This window comes from Hippocampus bargibanti, linkage group LG13, assembly GCF_051943395.1.
Source record: "Hippocampus bargibanti isolate YZ-2025 linkage group LG13, ASM5194339v1, whole genome shotgun sequence".
NCBI lineage: Eukaryota > Metazoa > Chordata > Actinopteri > Syngnathiformes > Syngnathidae > Hippocampus > Hippocampus bargibanti.
In genome coordinates, this window is record NC_142746.1 from 2,965,277 (window position 1) to 2,981,189 (window position 15,913).

The window sequence follows — 15,913 nt, forward strand, 5'->3', positions numbered from 1 at the left end:
CTACCCGGAATGAATGGACGAAACGGATTGCAATTGGAAGTCAAAGAAAAGTTACCCACGAAAACGCATCAGCTGGACTCACATGCACCTATTTTGACAACACGACACAAATAACACCTTCATCGATTCAAGCCTGTATTTGGAAAACCAAATAACCATCACCCGACAAGAACGAACACCATGAGCAAAGAAAGACGCTCTCCCTGCAACACTATAAAGAGGGATTTTCTGGCACACGTCCCTCGCTTACGGCCATACTACCCTGAGAATGCCCGATCTCGTCCGATCTCGGAAAGCTAAGCAGGGTTAGGCCTGTTTAGTACTTGGATGGGAGACCGCCTGGGAATACCAGGTGCTGTAAGCTTTTTTTTTTTTTTGCAGCCACCCCAAACACTGTGGGCCGAGAAATGGTCTCTCCCGTTCGCGATCCGATTTCACTTTTCATTTCACGATCACCCCCGACGCGATTTTAAACGGCTTCCCACACGTTGATTTTACTCTTGAGTCGCTGCGTGTAACGATATGGCTTTCCGGCAGAGGGAGCTGTCCGCATGGGGGACCGTCATGACAGTACTCGTACGTGAAGCAGAACTGAACTTCTGCGTGCTGGACAGGTTCTTTTACTCCCCTTTCAAACCATCTATTTTCCTTTCGCTACAATTTTAACCTCATTGTCGTCAAATGAGCGGGAGCTAGCTTTGAGGTGCATATATACTGCAGATTGAGGCCCACTAGTATTATCCCAGCGGTGTTGATAAAGTTTTTTTTTTTGAGAATTTGTTTAGTCTCCCCCATGTTTTGCTCTTTATAATTTTAATTTTTCCAATGTATTGAATAAACTACATTACTTTGTTTTTCATTTGAAAGCTTATCTTTTGGATGTACTCAATTTTGCCTTCAAGTGTTTATCGGTTTGAAATAAGTAGGAATTTTGTGTTGCCAAAGGACTCTGTAGTTTTTCAGACAGCCCTGCAATGTAAGGTAACGCTACTCCTCTCCTTTTAGTATCTTCAGCATTTTGGGTTTAATTCCCTATCCTTTTCTTTTGACATTTATTATGATTACTGTCCGTCTGGTCCTTGACGCCCTCTGCTGACGTAATCACACAGCGACACTGATCTCTGATCAAAACCATTTCACCACATAATATTCATAGTTATACATAACATTTTAAGCGCCTTTCAAAGCTCTAAAGGCCACTTTACAGTCACGGGATAAGAACGTTTTTTTTGTGCGAGTGAACAGAGGCAACCATTCGCGCCAGCGTTCACTCTACCCGGAATGAATGGACGAAACGGATTGCATTGGAAGTCAAAGAAAAGTTACCCACGAAAACGCATCAGCTGGACTCACATGCACCTATTTGACAACACGACACAAATAACACCTTCATCGATTCAAGCCTGTATTTGGAAAACCAAATAACCATCACCCGACAAGAACGAACACCATGAGCAAAGAAAGACGCTCTCCCTGCAACACTATAAAGAGGGATTTTCTGGCACACTCCCTCGCTTACGGCCATACTACCCTGAGAACGCCCGATCTCGTCCGATCTCGGAAGCTAAGCAGGGTCGGGCCTGGTTAGTACTTGGATGGGAGACCGCCTGGGAATACCAGGTGCTGTAAGCTTTTTTTTTTTTTTTTTTTGCAGCCACCCCAAATACTGTGGGCCGAGAAATGGTCTCTCCCGTTCGCGATCCGATTTCACTTTTCATTTCACGATCACCCCCGACGCGATTTTAAACGGCTTCCCACACGTTGATTTTACTCTTGAGTCGCTGCGTGTAACGATATGGCTTTCCGGCAGAGGGAGCTGTCCGCATGGGGGACCGTCATGACAGTACTCGTACGCGAAGCAGAACTGGGCTTCTGCGTGCTGGACAGCTTCTTTTACTCCCCTTTCAAACCATCTATTTTCCTTTCGCTACAATTTTAACCTCATTGTCGTCAAATGAGCGGTAGCTAGTTGAGGTGCATATGTACTGCAGATTGAGGCCCACTCGTATTATCCCATGCGGTGTTGATAAAGTTTTTTTTTTTTGAGAATTTGTTTAGTCTCCCCCATGTTTTGCTCTTTATAATTTTAATTTTTCCAATGTATTGAATAAACTACATTACTTTGTTTTTCATTTGAAAGCTTATCTTTTGGATGTACTCAATTTTGCCTTCAAGTGTTTATCGGTTTGAAATAAGTAGGAATTTTGTGTTGCCAAAGGACTCTGTAGTTTTTCAGACAGCCCTGCAATGTAAGGTAACGCTACTCCTCTCCTTTTAGTATCTTCAGCATTTTGGGTTTAATTCCCTATCCTTTTCTTTTGACATTTATTATGATTACTGTCCGTCTGGTCCTTGACGCCCTCTGCTGACGTAATCACACAGCGACACTGATCTCGTGATCAACCATTTCACCACATAATATTCATAGTTATACATAACATTTTAAGCGCCTTTCAAAGCTCTAAAGGCCACTTTACAGTCACGGGATAAGAACGTTTTTTTTTTTGTGCGAGTGAACAGAGGCAACCATTCGCGCCAGCGTTCACTCTACCCGGAATGAATGGACGAAACGGATTGCATTGGAAGTCAAAGAAAAGTTACCCACGTTAACGCATCAGCTGGACTCACATGCGCCTATTTGACAACACGACACAAATAACACCTTCATCGATTCAAGCCTGTATTTGGAAAACCAAATAACCATCATCCGACAAGAACGAACACCATGAGCAAAGAAAGACGCTCTCCCTGCAACACTATAAAGAGGGATTTTCTGGCAGATTCCCTCGCTTACGGCCATACTACCCTGAGAACGCCCGATCTCGTCCGATCTCGGAAGCTAAGCAGGGTTGGGCCTGGTTAGTACTTGGATGGGAGACCGCCTGGGAATACCAGGTGCTGTAAGCTTTTTTTTTTTTTTTTTTTGCAGCCACCCCAAACACTGTGGGCCGAGAAATGGTCTCTCCCGTTCGCGATCCGATTTCACTTTTCATTTCACGATCACCCCCGACGCGATTTTAAACGGCTTCCCACACGTTGATTTTACTCTTGAGTCGCTGCGTGTAACGATATGGCTTTCCGGCAGAGGGAGCTGTCCGCATGGGGGACCGTCATGACAGTACTCGTACGCGAAGCAGAACTGGGCTTCTGCGTGCTGGACAGCTTCTTTTACTCCCCTTTCAAACCATCTATTTTCCTTTCGCTACAATTTTAACCTCATTGTCGTCAAATGAGCGGTAGCTAGTTGAGGTGCATATGTACTGCAGATTGAGGCCCACTCGTATTATCCCAGCGGTGTTGATAAAGTTTTTTTTTTTTGAGAATTTGTTTAGTCTCCCCCATGTTTTGCTCTTTATAATTTTAATTTTTCCAATGTATTGAATGAACTACATTACTTTGTTTTTCATTTGAAAGCCTATCTTTTGGATGTACTCATTTTTGCCTTCAAGTGTTTATCGGTTTGAAATAAGTAGGAATTTTGTGTTGCCAAAGGACTCTGTAGTTTTTCAGACAGCCCTGCAATGTAAGGTAACGCTACTCCTCTCCTTTTAGTATCTTCAGCATTTTGGGTTTAATTCCCTATCCTTTTCTTTTGACATTTATTATGATTACTGTCCGTCTGGTCCTTGACGCCCTCTGCTGACGTAATCACACAGCGACACTGATCTCGTGATCAACCATTTCACCACATAATATTCATAGTTATACATAACATTTTAAGCGCCTTTCAAAGCTCTAAAGGCCACTTTACAGTCACGGGATAAGAACGTTTTTTTTGTGCGAGTGAACAGAGGCAACCATTCGCGCCAGCGTTCACTCTACCCGGAATGAATGGACGAAACGGATTGCATTGGAAGTCAAAGAAAAGTTACCCACGAAAACGCATCAGCTGGACTCACATGCACCTATTTGACAACACGACACAAATAACACCTTCATCGATTCAAGCCTGTATTTGGAAAACCAAATAACCATCATCCGACAAGAACGAACACCATGAGCAAAGAAAGACGCTCTCCCTGCAACACTATAAAGAGGGATTTTCTGGCACACTCCCTCGCTTACGGCCATACTACCCTGAGAACGCCCGATCTCGTCCGATCTCGGAAGCTAAGCAGGGTCGGGCCTGGTTAGTACTTGGATGGGAGACCGCCTGGGAATACCAGGTGCTGTAAGCTTTTTTTTTTTTTTTTTGCAGCCACCCCAAATACTGTGGGCCGAGAAATGGTCTCTCCCGTTCGCGATCCGATTTCACTTTTCATTTCACGATCACCCCCGACGCGATTTTAAACGGCTTCCCACACGTTGATTTTACTCTTGAGTCGCTGCGTGTAACGATATGGCTTTCCGGCAGAGGGAGCTGTCCGCATGGGGGACCGTCATGACAGTACTCGTACGCGAAGCAGAACTGGGCTTCTGCGTGCTGGACAGCTTCTTTTACTCCCCTTTCAAACCATCTATTTTCCTTTCGCTACAATTTTAACCTCATTGTCGTCAAATGAGCGGTAGCTAGTTGAGGTGCATATGTACTGCAGATTGAGGCCCACTCGTATTATCCCATGCGGTGTTGATAAAGTTTTTTTTTTTTGAGAATTTGTTTAGTCTCCCCCATGTTTTGCTCTTTATAATTTTAATTTTTCCAATGTATTGAATAAACTACATTACTTTGTTTTTCATTTGAAAGCCTATCTTTTGGATGTACTCAATTTTGCCTTCAAGTGTTTATCGGTTTGAAATAAGTAGGAATTTTGTGTTGCCAAAGGACTCTGTAGTTTTTCAGACAGCCCTGCAATGTAAGGTAACGCTACTCCTCTCCTTTTAGTATCTTCAGCATTTTGGGTTTAATTCCCTATCCTTTTCTTTTGACATTTATTATGATTACTGTCCGTCTGGTCCTTGACGCCCTCTGCTGACGTAATCACACAGCGACACTGATCTCGTGATCAACCATTTCACCACATAATATTCATAGTTATACATAACATTTTAAGCGCCTTTCAAAGCTCTAAAGGCCACTTTACAGTCACGGGATAAGAACGTTTTTTTTGTGCGAGTGAACAGAGGCAACCATTCGCGCCAGCGTTCACTCTACCCGGAATGAATGGACGAAACGGATTGCATTGGAAGTCAAAGAAAAGTTACCCACGAAAACGCATCAGCTGGACTCACATGCGCCTTATTTGACAACACGACACAAATAACACCTTCATCGATTCAAGCCTGTATTTGGAAAACCAAATAACCATCACCCGACAAGAACGAACACCATGAGCAAAGAAAGACGCTCTCCCTGCAACACTATAAAGAGGGATTTTCTGGCACACTCCCTCGCTTACGGCCATACTACCCTGAGAACGCCCGATCTCGTCCGATCTCGGAAGCTAAGCAGGGTCGGGCCTGGTTAGTACTTGGATGGGAGACCGCCTGGGAATACCAGGTGCTGTAAGCTTTTTTTTTTTTTTTTTGCAGCCACCCCAAATACTGTGGGCCGAGAAATGGTCTCTCCCGTTCGCGATCCGATTTCACTTTTCATTTCACGATCACCCCCGACGCGATTTTAAACGGCTTCCCACACGTTGATTTTACTCTTGAGTCGCTGCGTGTAACGATATGGCTTTCCGGCAGAGGGAGCTGTCCGCATGGGGGACCGTCATGACAGTACTCGTACGCGAAGCAGAACTGGGCTTCTGCGTGCTGGACAGCTTCTTTTACTCCCCTTTCAAACCATCTATTTTCCTTTCGCTACAATTTTAACCTCATTGTCGTCAAATGAGCGGTAGCTAGCTTTGAGGTGCATATGTACTGCAGATTGAGGCCCACTCGTATTATCCCAGCGGTGTTGATAAAGTATTTTTTTTTTGAGAATTTGTTTAGTCTCCCCCATGTTTTGCTCTTTATAATTTTAATTTTTCCAATGTATTGAATAAACTACATTACTTTGTTTTTCATTTGAAAGCTTATCTTTTGGATGTACTCATTTTTGCCTTCAAGTGTTTATCGGTTTGAAATAAGTAGGAATTTTGTGTTGCCAAAGGACTCTGTAGTTTTTCAGACAGCCCTGCAATGTAAGGTAACGCTACTCCTCTCCTTTTAGTATCTTCAGCATTTTGGGTTTAATTCCCTATCCTTTTCTTTTGACATTTATTATGATTACTGTCCGTCTGGTCCTTGACGCCCTCTGCTGACGTAATCACACAGCGACACTGATCTCGTGATCAACCATTTCACCACATAATATTCATAGTTATACATAACATTTTAAGCGCCTTTCAAAGCTCTAAAGGCCACTTTACAGTCACGGGATAAGAACGTTTTTTTTGTGCGAGTGAACAGAGGCAACCATTCGCGCCAGCGTTCACTCTACCCGGAATGAATGGACGAAACGGATTGCATTGGAAGTCAAAGAAAAGTTACCCACGAAAACGCATCAGCTGGACTCACATGCACCTATTTGACAACACGACACAAATAACACCTTCATCGATTCAAGCCTGTATTTGGAAAACCAAATAACCATCACCCGACAAGAACGAACACCATGAGCAAAGAAAGACGCTCTCCCTGCAACACTATAAAGAGGGATTTTCTGGCACACTCCCTCGCTTACGGCCATACTACCCTGAGAACGCCCGATCTCGTCCGATCTCGGAAGCTAAGCAGGGTCGGGCCTGGTTAGTACTTGGATGGGAGACCGCCTGGGAATACCAGGTGCTGTAAGCTTTTTTTTTTTTTTTTTGCAGCCACCCCAAATACTGTGGGCCGAGAAATGGTCTCTCCCGTTCGCGATCCGATTTCACTTTTCATTTCACGATCACCCCCGACGCGATTTTAAACGGCTTCCCACACGTTGATTTTACTCTTGAGTCGCTGCGTGTAACGATATGGCTTTCCGGCAGAGGGAGCTGTCCGCATGGGGGACCGTCATGACAGTACTCGTACGCGAAGCAGAACTGGGCTTCTGCGTGCTGGACAGCTTCTTTTACTCCCCTTTCAAACCATCTATTTTCCTTTCGCTACAATTTTAACCTCATTGTCGTCAAATGAGCGGTAGCTAGCTTTGAGGTGCATATGTACTGCAGATTGAGGCCCACTCGTATTATCCCATGCGGTGTTGATAAAGTTTTTTTTTTTTGAGAATTTGTTTAGTCTCCCCCATGTTTTGCTCTTTATAATTTTCATTTTTCCAATGTATTGAATAAACTACATTACTTTGTTTTTCATTTGAAAGCCTATCTTTTGGATGTACTCAATTTTTGCCTTCAAGTGTTTATCGGTTTGAAATAAGTAGGAATTTTGTGTTGCCAAAGGACTCTGTAGTTTTTCAGACAGCCCTGCAATGTAAGGTAACGCTACTCCTCTCCTTTTAGTATCTTCAGCATTTTGGGTTTAATTCCCTATCCTTTTCTTTTGACATTTATTATGATTACTGTCCGTCTGGTCCTTGACGCCCTCTGCTGACGTAATCACACAGCGACACTGATCTCGTGATCAACCATTTCACCACATAATATTCATAGTTATACATAACATTTTAAGCGCCTTTCAAAGCTCTAAAGGCCACTTTACAGTCACGGGATAAGAACGTTTTTTTTTGTGCGAGTGAACAGAGGCAACCATTCGCGCCAGCGTTCACTCTACCCGGAATGAATGGACGAAACGGATTGCATTGGAAGTCAAAGAAAAGTTACCCACGAAAACGCATCAGCTGGACTCACATGCACCTATTTGACAACACGACACAAATAACACCTTCATCGATTCAAGCCTGTATTTGGAAAACCAAATAACCATCACCCGACAAGAACGAACACCATGAGCAAAGAAAGACGCTCTCCCTGCAACACTATAAAGAGGGATTTTCTGGCACACTCCCTCGCTTACGGCCATACTACCCTGAGAACGCCCGATCTCGTCCGATCTCGGAAGCTAAGCAGGGTCGGGCCTGGTTAGTACTTGGATGGGAGACCGCCTGGGAATACCAGGTGCTGTAAGCTTTTTTTTTTTTTTTTGCAGCCACCCCAAATACTGTGGGCCGAGAAATGGTCTCTCCCGTTCGCGATCCGATTTCACTTTTCATTTCACGATCACCCCCGACGCGATTTTAAACGGCTTCCCACACGTTGATTTTACTCTTGAGTCGCTGCGTGTAACGATATGGCTTTCCGGCAGAGGGAGCTGTCCGCATGGGGGACCGTCATGACAGTACTCGTACGCGAAGCAGAACTGGGCTTCTGCGTGCTGGACAGCTTCTTTTACTCCCCTTTCAAACCATCTATTTTCCTTTCGCTACAATTTTAACCTCATTGTCGTCAAATGAGCGGTAGCTAGCTTTGAGGTGCATATGTACTGCAGATTGAGGCCCACTCGTATTATCCCATGCGGTGTTGATAAAGTATTTTTTTTTTGAGAATTTGTTTAGTCTCCCCCATGTTTTGCTCTTTATAATTTTCATTTTTTCCAATGTATTGAATAAACTACATTACTTTGTTTTTCATTTGACAGCCTATCTTTTGGATGTACTCATTTTTGCCTTCAAGTGTTTATCGGTTTGAAATAAGTAGGAATTTTGTGTTGCCAAAGGACTCTGTAGTTTTTCAGACAGCCCTGCAATGTAAGGTAACGCTACTCCTCTCCTTTTAGTATCTTCAGCATTTTGGGTTTAATTCCCTATCCTTTTCTTTTGACATTTATTATGATTACTGTCCGTCTGGTCCTTGACGCCCTCTGCTGACGTAATCACACAGCGACACTGATCTCGTGATCAACCATTTCACCACATAATATTCATAGTTATACATAACATTTTAAGCGCCTTTCAAAGCTCTAAAGGCCACTTTACAGTCACGGGATAAGAACGTTTTTTTTTTGTGCGAGTGAACAGAGGCAACCATTCGCGCCAGCGTTCACTCTACCCGGAATGAATGGACGAAACGGATTGCATTGGAAGTCAAAGAAAAGTTACCCACGAAAACGCATCAGCTGGACTCACATGCACCTATTTGACAACACGACACAAATAACACCTTCATCGATTCAAGCCTGTATTTGGAAAACCAAATAACCATCACCCGACAAGAACGAACACCATGAGCAAAGAAAGACGCTCTCCCTGCAACACTATAAAGAGGGATTTTCTGGCACACTCCCTCGCTTACGGCCATACTACCCTGAGAACGCCCGATCTCGTCCGATCTCGGAAGCTAAGCAGGGTCGGGCCTGGTTAGTACTTGGATGGGAGACCGCCTGGGAATACCAGGTGCTGTAAGCTTTTTTTTTTTTTTTTTTGCAGCCACCCCAAATACTGTGGGCCGAGAAATGGTCTCTCCCGTTCGCGATCCGATTTCACTTTTCATTTCACGATCACCCCCGACGCGATTTTAAACGGCTTCCCACACGTTGATTTTACTCTTGAGTCGCTGCGTGTAACGATATGGCTTTCCGGCAGAGGGAGCTGTCCGCATGGGGGACCGTCATGACAGTACTCGTACGCGAAGCAGAACTGGGCTTCTGCGTGCTGGACAGCTTCTTTTACTCCCCTTTCAAACCATCTATTTTCCTTTCGCTACAATTTTAACCTCATTGTCGTCAAATGAGCGGTAGCTAGTTGAGGTGCATATGTACTGCAGATTGAGGCCCACTCGTATTATCCCATGCGGTGTTGATAAAGTTTTTTTTTTTTGAGAATTTGTTTAGTCTCCCCCATGTTTTGCTCTTTATAATTTTTAATTTTTCCAATGTATTGAATAAACTACATTACTTTGTTTTTCATTTGACAGCTTATCTTTTGGATGTACTCAATTTTGCCTTCAAGTGTTTATCGGTTTGAAATAAGTAGGAATTTTGTGTTGCCAAAGGACTCTGTAGTTTTTCAGACAGCCCTGCAATGTAAGGTAACGCTACTCCTCTCCTTTTAGTATCTTCAGCATTTTGGGTTTAATTCCCTATCCTTTTCTTTTGACATTTATTATGATTACTGTCCGTCTGGTCCTTGACGCCCTCTGCTGACGTAATCACACAGCGACACTGATCTCGTGATCAACCATTTCACCACATAATATTCATAGTTATACATAACATTTTAAGCGCCTTTCAAAGCTCTAAAGGCCACTTTACAGTCACGGGATAAGAACGTTTTTTTTGTGCGAGTGAACAGAGGCAACCATTCGCGCCAGCGTTCACTCTACCCGGAATGAATGGACGAAACGGATTGCATTGGAAGTCAAAGAAAAGTTACCCACGAAAACGCATCAGCTGGACTCACATGCACCTATTTGACAACACGACACAAATAACACCTTCATCGATTCAAGCCTGTATTTGGAAAACCAAATAACCATCACCCGACAAGAACGAACACCATGAGCAAAGAAAGACGCTCTCCCTGCAACACTATAAAGAGGGATTTTCTGGCACACTCCCTCGCTTACGGCCATACTACCCTGAGAACGCCCGATCTCGTCCGATCTCGGAAGCTAAGCAGGGTCGGGCCTGGTTAGTACTTGGATGGGAGACCGCCTGGGAATACCAGGTGCTGTAAGCTTTTTTTTTTTTTTTTTGCAGCCACCCCAAATACTGTGGGCCGAGAAATGGTCTCTCCCGTTCGCGATCCGATTTCACTTTTCATTTCACGATCACCCCCGACGCGATTTTAAACGGCTTCCCACACGTTGATTTTACTCTTGAGTCGCTGCGTGTAACGATATGGCTTTCCGGCAGAGGGAGCTGTCCGCATGGGGGACCGTCATGACAGTACTCGTACGCGAAGCAGAACTGGGCTTCTGCGTGCTGGACAGCTTCTTTTACTCCCCTTTCAAACCATCTATTTTCCTTTCGCTACAATTTTAACCTCATTGTCGTCAAATGAGCGGTAGCTAGCTTTGAGGTGCATATGTACTGCAGATTGAGGCCCACTCGTATTATCCCATGCGGTGTTGATAAAGTTTTTTTTTTTTGAGAATTTGTTTAGTCTCCCCCATGTTTTGCTCTTTATAATTTTCATTTTTCCAATGTATTGAATAAACTACATTACTTTGTTTTTCATTTGAAAGCCTATCTTTTGGATGTACTCATTTTTGCCTTCAAGTGTTTATCGGTTTGAAATAAGTAGGAATTTTGTGTTGCCAAAGGACTCTGTAGTTTTTCAGACAGCCCTGCAATGTAAGGTAACGCTACTCCTCTCCTTTTAGTATCTTCAGCATTTTGGGTTTAATTCCCTATCCTTTTCTTTTGACATTTATTATGATTACTGTCCGTCTGGTCCTTGACGCCCTCTGCTGACGTAATCACACAGCGACACTGATCTCGTGATCAACCATTTCACCACATAATATTCATAGTTATACATAACATTTTAAGCGCCTTTCAAAGCTCTAAAGGCCACTTTACAGTCACGGGATAAGAACGTTTTTTTTGTGCGAGTGAACAGAGGCAACCATTCGCGCCAGCGTTCACTCTACCCGGAATGAATGGACGAAACGGATTGCATTGGAAGTCAAAGAAAAGTTACCCACGAAAACGCATCAGCTGGACTCACATGCACCTATTTGACAACACGACACAAATAACACCTTCATCGATTCAAGCCTGTATTTGGAAAACCAAATAACCATCACCCGACAAGAACGAACACCATGAGCAAAGAAAGACGCTCTCCCTGCAACACTATAAAGAGGGATTTTCTGGCACACTCCCTCGCTTACGGCCATACTACCCTGAGAACGCCCGATCTCGTCCGATCTCGGAAGCTAAGCAGGGTCGGGCCTGGTTAGTACTTGGATGGGAGACCGCCTGGGAATACCAGGTGCTGTAAGCTTTTTTTTTTTTTTTTGCAGCCACCCCAAATACTGTGGGCCGAGAAATGGTCTCTCCCGTTCGCGATCCGATTTCACTTTTCATTTCACGATCACCCCCGACGCGATTTTAAACGGCTTCCCACACGTTGATTTTACTCTTGAGTCGCTGCGTGTAACGATATGGCTTTCCGGCAGAGGGAGCTGTCCGCATGGGGGACCGTCATGACAGTACTCGTACGCGAAGCAGAACTGGGCTTCTGCGTGCTGGACAGCTTCTTTTACTCCCCTTTCAAACCATCTATTTTCCTTTCGCTACAATTTTAACCTCATTGTCGTCAAATGAGCGGTAGCTAGCTTTGAGGTGCATATGTACTGCAGATTGAGGCCCACTCGTATTATCCCATGCGGTGTTGATAAAGTTTTTTTTTTTTGAGAATTTGTTTAGTCTCCCCCATGTTTTGCTCTTTATAATTTTAATTTTTCCAATGTATTGAATAAACTACATTACTTTGTTTTTCATTTGAAAGCTTATCTTTTGGATGTACTCATTTTTGCCTTCAAGTGTTTATCGGTTTGAAATAAGTAGGAATTTTGTGTTGCCAAAGGACTCTGTAGTTTTTCAGACAGCCCTGCAATGTAAGGTAACGCTACTCCTCTCCTTTTAGTATCTTCAGCATTTTGGGTTTAATTCCCTATCCTTTTCTTTTGACATTTATTATGATTACTGTCCGTCTGGTCCTTGACGCCCTCTGCTGACGTAATCACACAGCGACACTGATCTCGTGATCAACCATTTCACCACATAATATTCATAGTTATACATAACATTTTAAGCGCCTTTCAAAGCTCTAAAGGCCACTTTACAGTCACGGGATAAGAACGTTTTTTTTTTTTTTGTGCGAGTGAACAGAGGCAACCATTCGCGCCAGCGTTCACTCTACCCGGAATGAATGGACGAAACGGATTGCATTGGAAGTCAAAGAAAAGTTACCCACGAAAACGCATCAGCTGGACTCACATGCACCTATTTGACAACACGACACAAATAACACCTTCATCGATTCAAGCCTGTATTTGGAAAACCAAATAACCATCACCCGACAAGAACGAACACCATGAGCAAAGAAAGACGCTCTCCCTGCAACACTATAAAGAGGGATTTTCTGGCACACTCCCTCGCTTACGGCCATACTACCCTGAGAACGCCCGATCTCGTCCGATCTCGGAAGCTAAGCAGGGTCGGGCCTGGTTAGTACTTGGATGGGAGACCGCCTGGGAATACCAGGTGCTGTAAGCTTTTTTTTTTTTTTTGCAGCCACCCCAAATACTGTGGGCCGAGAAATGGTCTCTCCCGTTCGCGATCCGATTTCACTTTTCATTTCACGATCACCCCCGACGCGATTTTAAACGGCTTCCCACACGTTGATTTTACTCTTGAGTCGCTGCGTGTAACGATATGGCTTTCCGGCAGAGGGAGCTGTCCGCATGGGGGACCGTCATGACAGTACTCGTACGCGAAGCAGAACTGGGCTTCTGCGTGCTGGACAGCTTCTTTTACTCCCCTTTCAAACCATCTATTTTCCTTTCGCTACAATTTTAACCTCATTGTCGTCAAATGAGCGGTAGCTAGCTTTAAGGTGCATATGTACTGCAGATTGAGGCCCACTCGTATTATCCCATGCGGTGTTGATAAAGTATTTTTTTTTTTGAGAATTTGTTTAGTCTCCCCCATGTTTTGCTCTTTATAATTTTCATTTTTCCAATGTATTGAATGAACTACATTACTTTGTTTTTCATTTGACAGCCTATCTTTTGGATGTACTCATTTTTGCCTTCAAGTGTTTATCGGTTTGAAATAAGTAGGAATAAATTTGTGTTGCCAAAGGACTCTGTAGTTTTTCAGACAGCCCTGCAATGTAAGGTAACGCTACTCCTCTCCTTTTAGTATCTTCAGCATTTTGGGTTTAATTCCCTATCCTTTTCTTTTGACATTTATTATGATTACTGTCCGTCTGGTCCTTGACGCCCTCTGCTGACGTAATCACACAGCGACACTGATCTCGTGATCAACCATTTCACCACATAATATTCATAGTTATACATAACATTTTAAGCGCCTTTCAAAGCTCTAAAGGCCACTTTACAGTCACGGGATAAGAACGTTTTTTTTTTTTTTTGTGCGAGTGAACAGAGGCAACCATTCGCGCCAGCGTTCACTCTACCCGGAATGAATGGACGAAACGGATTGCATTGGAAGTCAAAGAAAAGTTACCCACGTTAACGCATCAGCTGGACTCACATGCGCCTTATTTGACAACACGACACAAATAACACCTTCATCGATTCAAGCCTGTATTTGGAAAACCAAATAACCATCATCCGACAAGAACGAACACCATGAGCAAAGAAAGACGCTCTCCCTGCAACACTATAAAGAGGGATTTTCTGGCAGATTCCCTCGCTTACGGCCATACTACCCTGAGAACGCCCGATCTCGTCCGATCTCGGTAGCTAAGCAGGGTCGGGCCTGGTTAGTACTTGGATGGGAGACCGCCTGGGAATACCAGGTGCTGTAAGCTTTTTTTTTTTTTTTTTGCAGCCACCCCAAACACTGTGGGCCGAGAAATGGTCTCTCCCGTTCGCGATCCGATTTCACTTTTCATTTCACGATCACCCCCGACGCGATTTTAAACGGCTTCCCACACGTTGATTTTACTCTTGAGTCGCTGCGTGTAACGATATGGCTTTCCGGCAGAGGGAGCTGTCCGCATGGGGGACCGTCATGACAGTACTCGTACGCGAAGCAGAACTGGGCTTCTGCGTGCTGGACAGCTTCTTTTACTCCCCTTTCAAACCATCTATTTTCCTTTCGCTACAATTTTAACCTCATTGTCGTCAAATGAGCGGTAGCTAGCTTTAAGGTGCATATGTACTGCAGATTGAGGCCCACTAGTATTATCCCATGCGGTGTTGATAAAGTATTTTTTTTTTTGAGAATTTGTTTAGTCTCCCCCCATGTTTTGCTCTTTATAATTTTAATTTTTCCAATGTATTGAATGAAATACATTACTTTGTTTTTCATTTGACAGCCTATCTTTTGGATGTACTCAAATTTGCCTTCAAGTGTTTTATCGGTTTGAAATAAGTAGGAAATTTGTGTTGCCAAAGGACTCTGTAGTTTTTCATACAGCCCTGCAATGTAAGGTAACGCTACTCCTCTCCTTTTAGTATCTTCAGCATTTTGGGTTTAATTCCCTATCCTTTTCTTTTGACATTTTTTATGATTACTGTCCGTCTGGTCCTTGACGCCCTCTGCTGACGTAATCACACAGCGACACTGATCTCGTGATCAACCATTTCACCACATAATATTCATAGTTATACATAACATTTTAACAGCCTTTCAAAGCTCTAAAGGCCACTTTACAGTCACGGGATAAGAACGTTTTTTTTTTTTTTTTTGTGCGAGTGAACAGAGGCAACCATTCGCGCCAGCGTTCACTCTACCGGAATGAATGGACGAAACGTATTGCATTGGAAGTCAAAGAAAAGTTACCCACGTAAACGCATCAGCTGGACTCACATGCACCTATTTGACAACACGACACAAATAACACCTTCATCGATTCAAGCCTGTATTTGGAAAACCAAATAACCATCATCCGACAAGAACGAACACCATGAGCAAAGAAAGACGCTCTCCCTGCAACACTATAAAGAGGGATTTTCTGGCACACTCCCTCGCTTACGGCCATACTACCCTGAGAACGCCCGATCTCGTCCGATCTCGGAAGCTAAGCAGGGTCGGGCCTGGTTAGTACTTGGATGGGAGACCGCCTGGGAATACCAGGTGCTGTAAGCTTTTTTTTTTTTTTTTTGCAGCCACCCCAAACACTGTGGGCCGAGAAATGGTCTCTCCCGTTCGCGATCCGATTTCACTTTTCATTTCACGATCACCCCCGACGCGATTTTAAACGGCTTCCCACACGTTGATTTTACTCTTGAGTCGCTGCGTGTAACGATATGGCTTTCCGGCAGAGGGAGCTGTCCGCATGGGGGACCGTCATGACAGTACTCGTACGCGAAGCAGAACTGGGCTTCTGCGTGCTGGACAGCTTCTT

General features: G+C 43.9%; 13 non-coding genes across 13 annotated transcripts; all 13 read left to right on the forward strand.

The window, feature by feature from the left end:
- The first annotated feature begins 244 nt into the window (after positions 1 to 244).
- LOC148888986 (5S ribosomal RNA) lies at positions 245 to 364 on the forward strand. Its single transcript, XR_016117013.1, has one exon. It is a non-coding gene; the product is annotated as a 5S ribosomal RNA (ribosomal RNA).
- Positions 365 to 1,513: 1,149 nt separating this feature from the next.
- LOC148888987 (5S ribosomal RNA) lies at positions 1,514 to 1,632 on the forward strand. The gene has a single exon (XR_016117052.1). It is a non-coding gene; the product is annotated as a 5S ribosomal RNA (ribosomal RNA).
- A 1,156-nt stretch (positions 1,633 to 2,788) lies between these two features.
- LOC148888988 (5S ribosomal RNA) lies at positions 2,789 to 2,907 on the forward strand. Its single transcript, XR_016117057.1, has one exon. It is a non-coding gene; the product is annotated as a 5S ribosomal RNA (ribosomal RNA).
- A 1,152-nt stretch (positions 2,908 to 4,059) lies between these two features.
- LOC148888989 (5S ribosomal RNA) lies at positions 4,060 to 4,178 on the forward strand. Its single transcript, XR_016117053.1, has one exon. It is a non-coding gene; the product is annotated as a 5S ribosomal RNA (ribosomal RNA).
- Positions 4,179 to 5,330: 1,152 nt separating this feature from the next.
- LOC148888990 (5S ribosomal RNA) lies at positions 5,331 to 5,449 on the forward strand. The gene has a single exon (XR_016117054.1). It is a non-coding gene; the product is annotated as a 5S ribosomal RNA (ribosomal RNA).
- Positions 5,450 to 6,601: 1,152 nt separating this feature from the next.
- On the forward strand, positions 6,602 to 6,720 carry LOC148888991 (5S ribosomal RNA). The gene has a single exon (XR_016117055.1). It is a non-coding gene; the product is annotated as a 5S ribosomal RNA (ribosomal RNA).
- Positions 6,721 to 7,875: 1,155 nt separating this feature from the next.
- On the forward strand, positions 7,876 to 7,994 carry LOC148888992 (5S ribosomal RNA). The gene has a single exon (XR_016117056.1). It is a non-coding gene; the product is annotated as a 5S ribosomal RNA (ribosomal RNA).
- Positions 7,995 to 9,149: 1,155 nt separating this feature from the next.
- On the forward strand, positions 9,150 to 9,268 carry LOC148888993 (5S ribosomal RNA). Its single transcript, XR_016117058.1, has one exon. It is a non-coding gene; the product is annotated as a 5S ribosomal RNA (ribosomal RNA).
- A 1,153-nt stretch (positions 9,269 to 10,421) lies between these two features.
- On the forward strand, positions 10,422 to 10,540 carry LOC148888994 (5S ribosomal RNA). The gene has a single exon (XR_016117059.1). It is a non-coding gene; the product is annotated as a 5S ribosomal RNA (ribosomal RNA).
- Positions 10,541 to 11,693: 1,153 nt separating this feature from the next.
- On the forward strand, positions 11,694 to 11,812 carry LOC148888995 (5S ribosomal RNA). The gene has a single exon (XR_016117060.1). It is a non-coding gene; the product is annotated as a 5S ribosomal RNA (ribosomal RNA).
- Positions 11,813 to 12,970: 1,158 nt separating this feature from the next.
- On the forward strand, positions 12,971 to 13,089 carry LOC148888996 (5S ribosomal RNA). Its single transcript, XR_016117061.1, has one exon. It is a non-coding gene; the product is annotated as a 5S ribosomal RNA (ribosomal RNA).
- A 1,163-nt stretch (positions 13,090 to 14,252) lies between these two features.
- LOC148888997 (5S ribosomal RNA) lies at positions 14,253 to 14,371 on the forward strand. Its single transcript, XR_016117071.1, has one exon. It is a non-coding gene; the product is annotated as a 5S ribosomal RNA (ribosomal RNA).
- A 1,164-nt stretch (positions 14,372 to 15,535) lies between these two features.
- Positions 15,536 to 15,654, forward strand: LOC148888998 (5S ribosomal RNA). Its single transcript, XR_016117062.1, has one exon. It is a non-coding gene; the product is annotated as a 5S ribosomal RNA (ribosomal RNA).
- Positions 15,655 to 15,913: the final 259 nt, after the last annotated feature.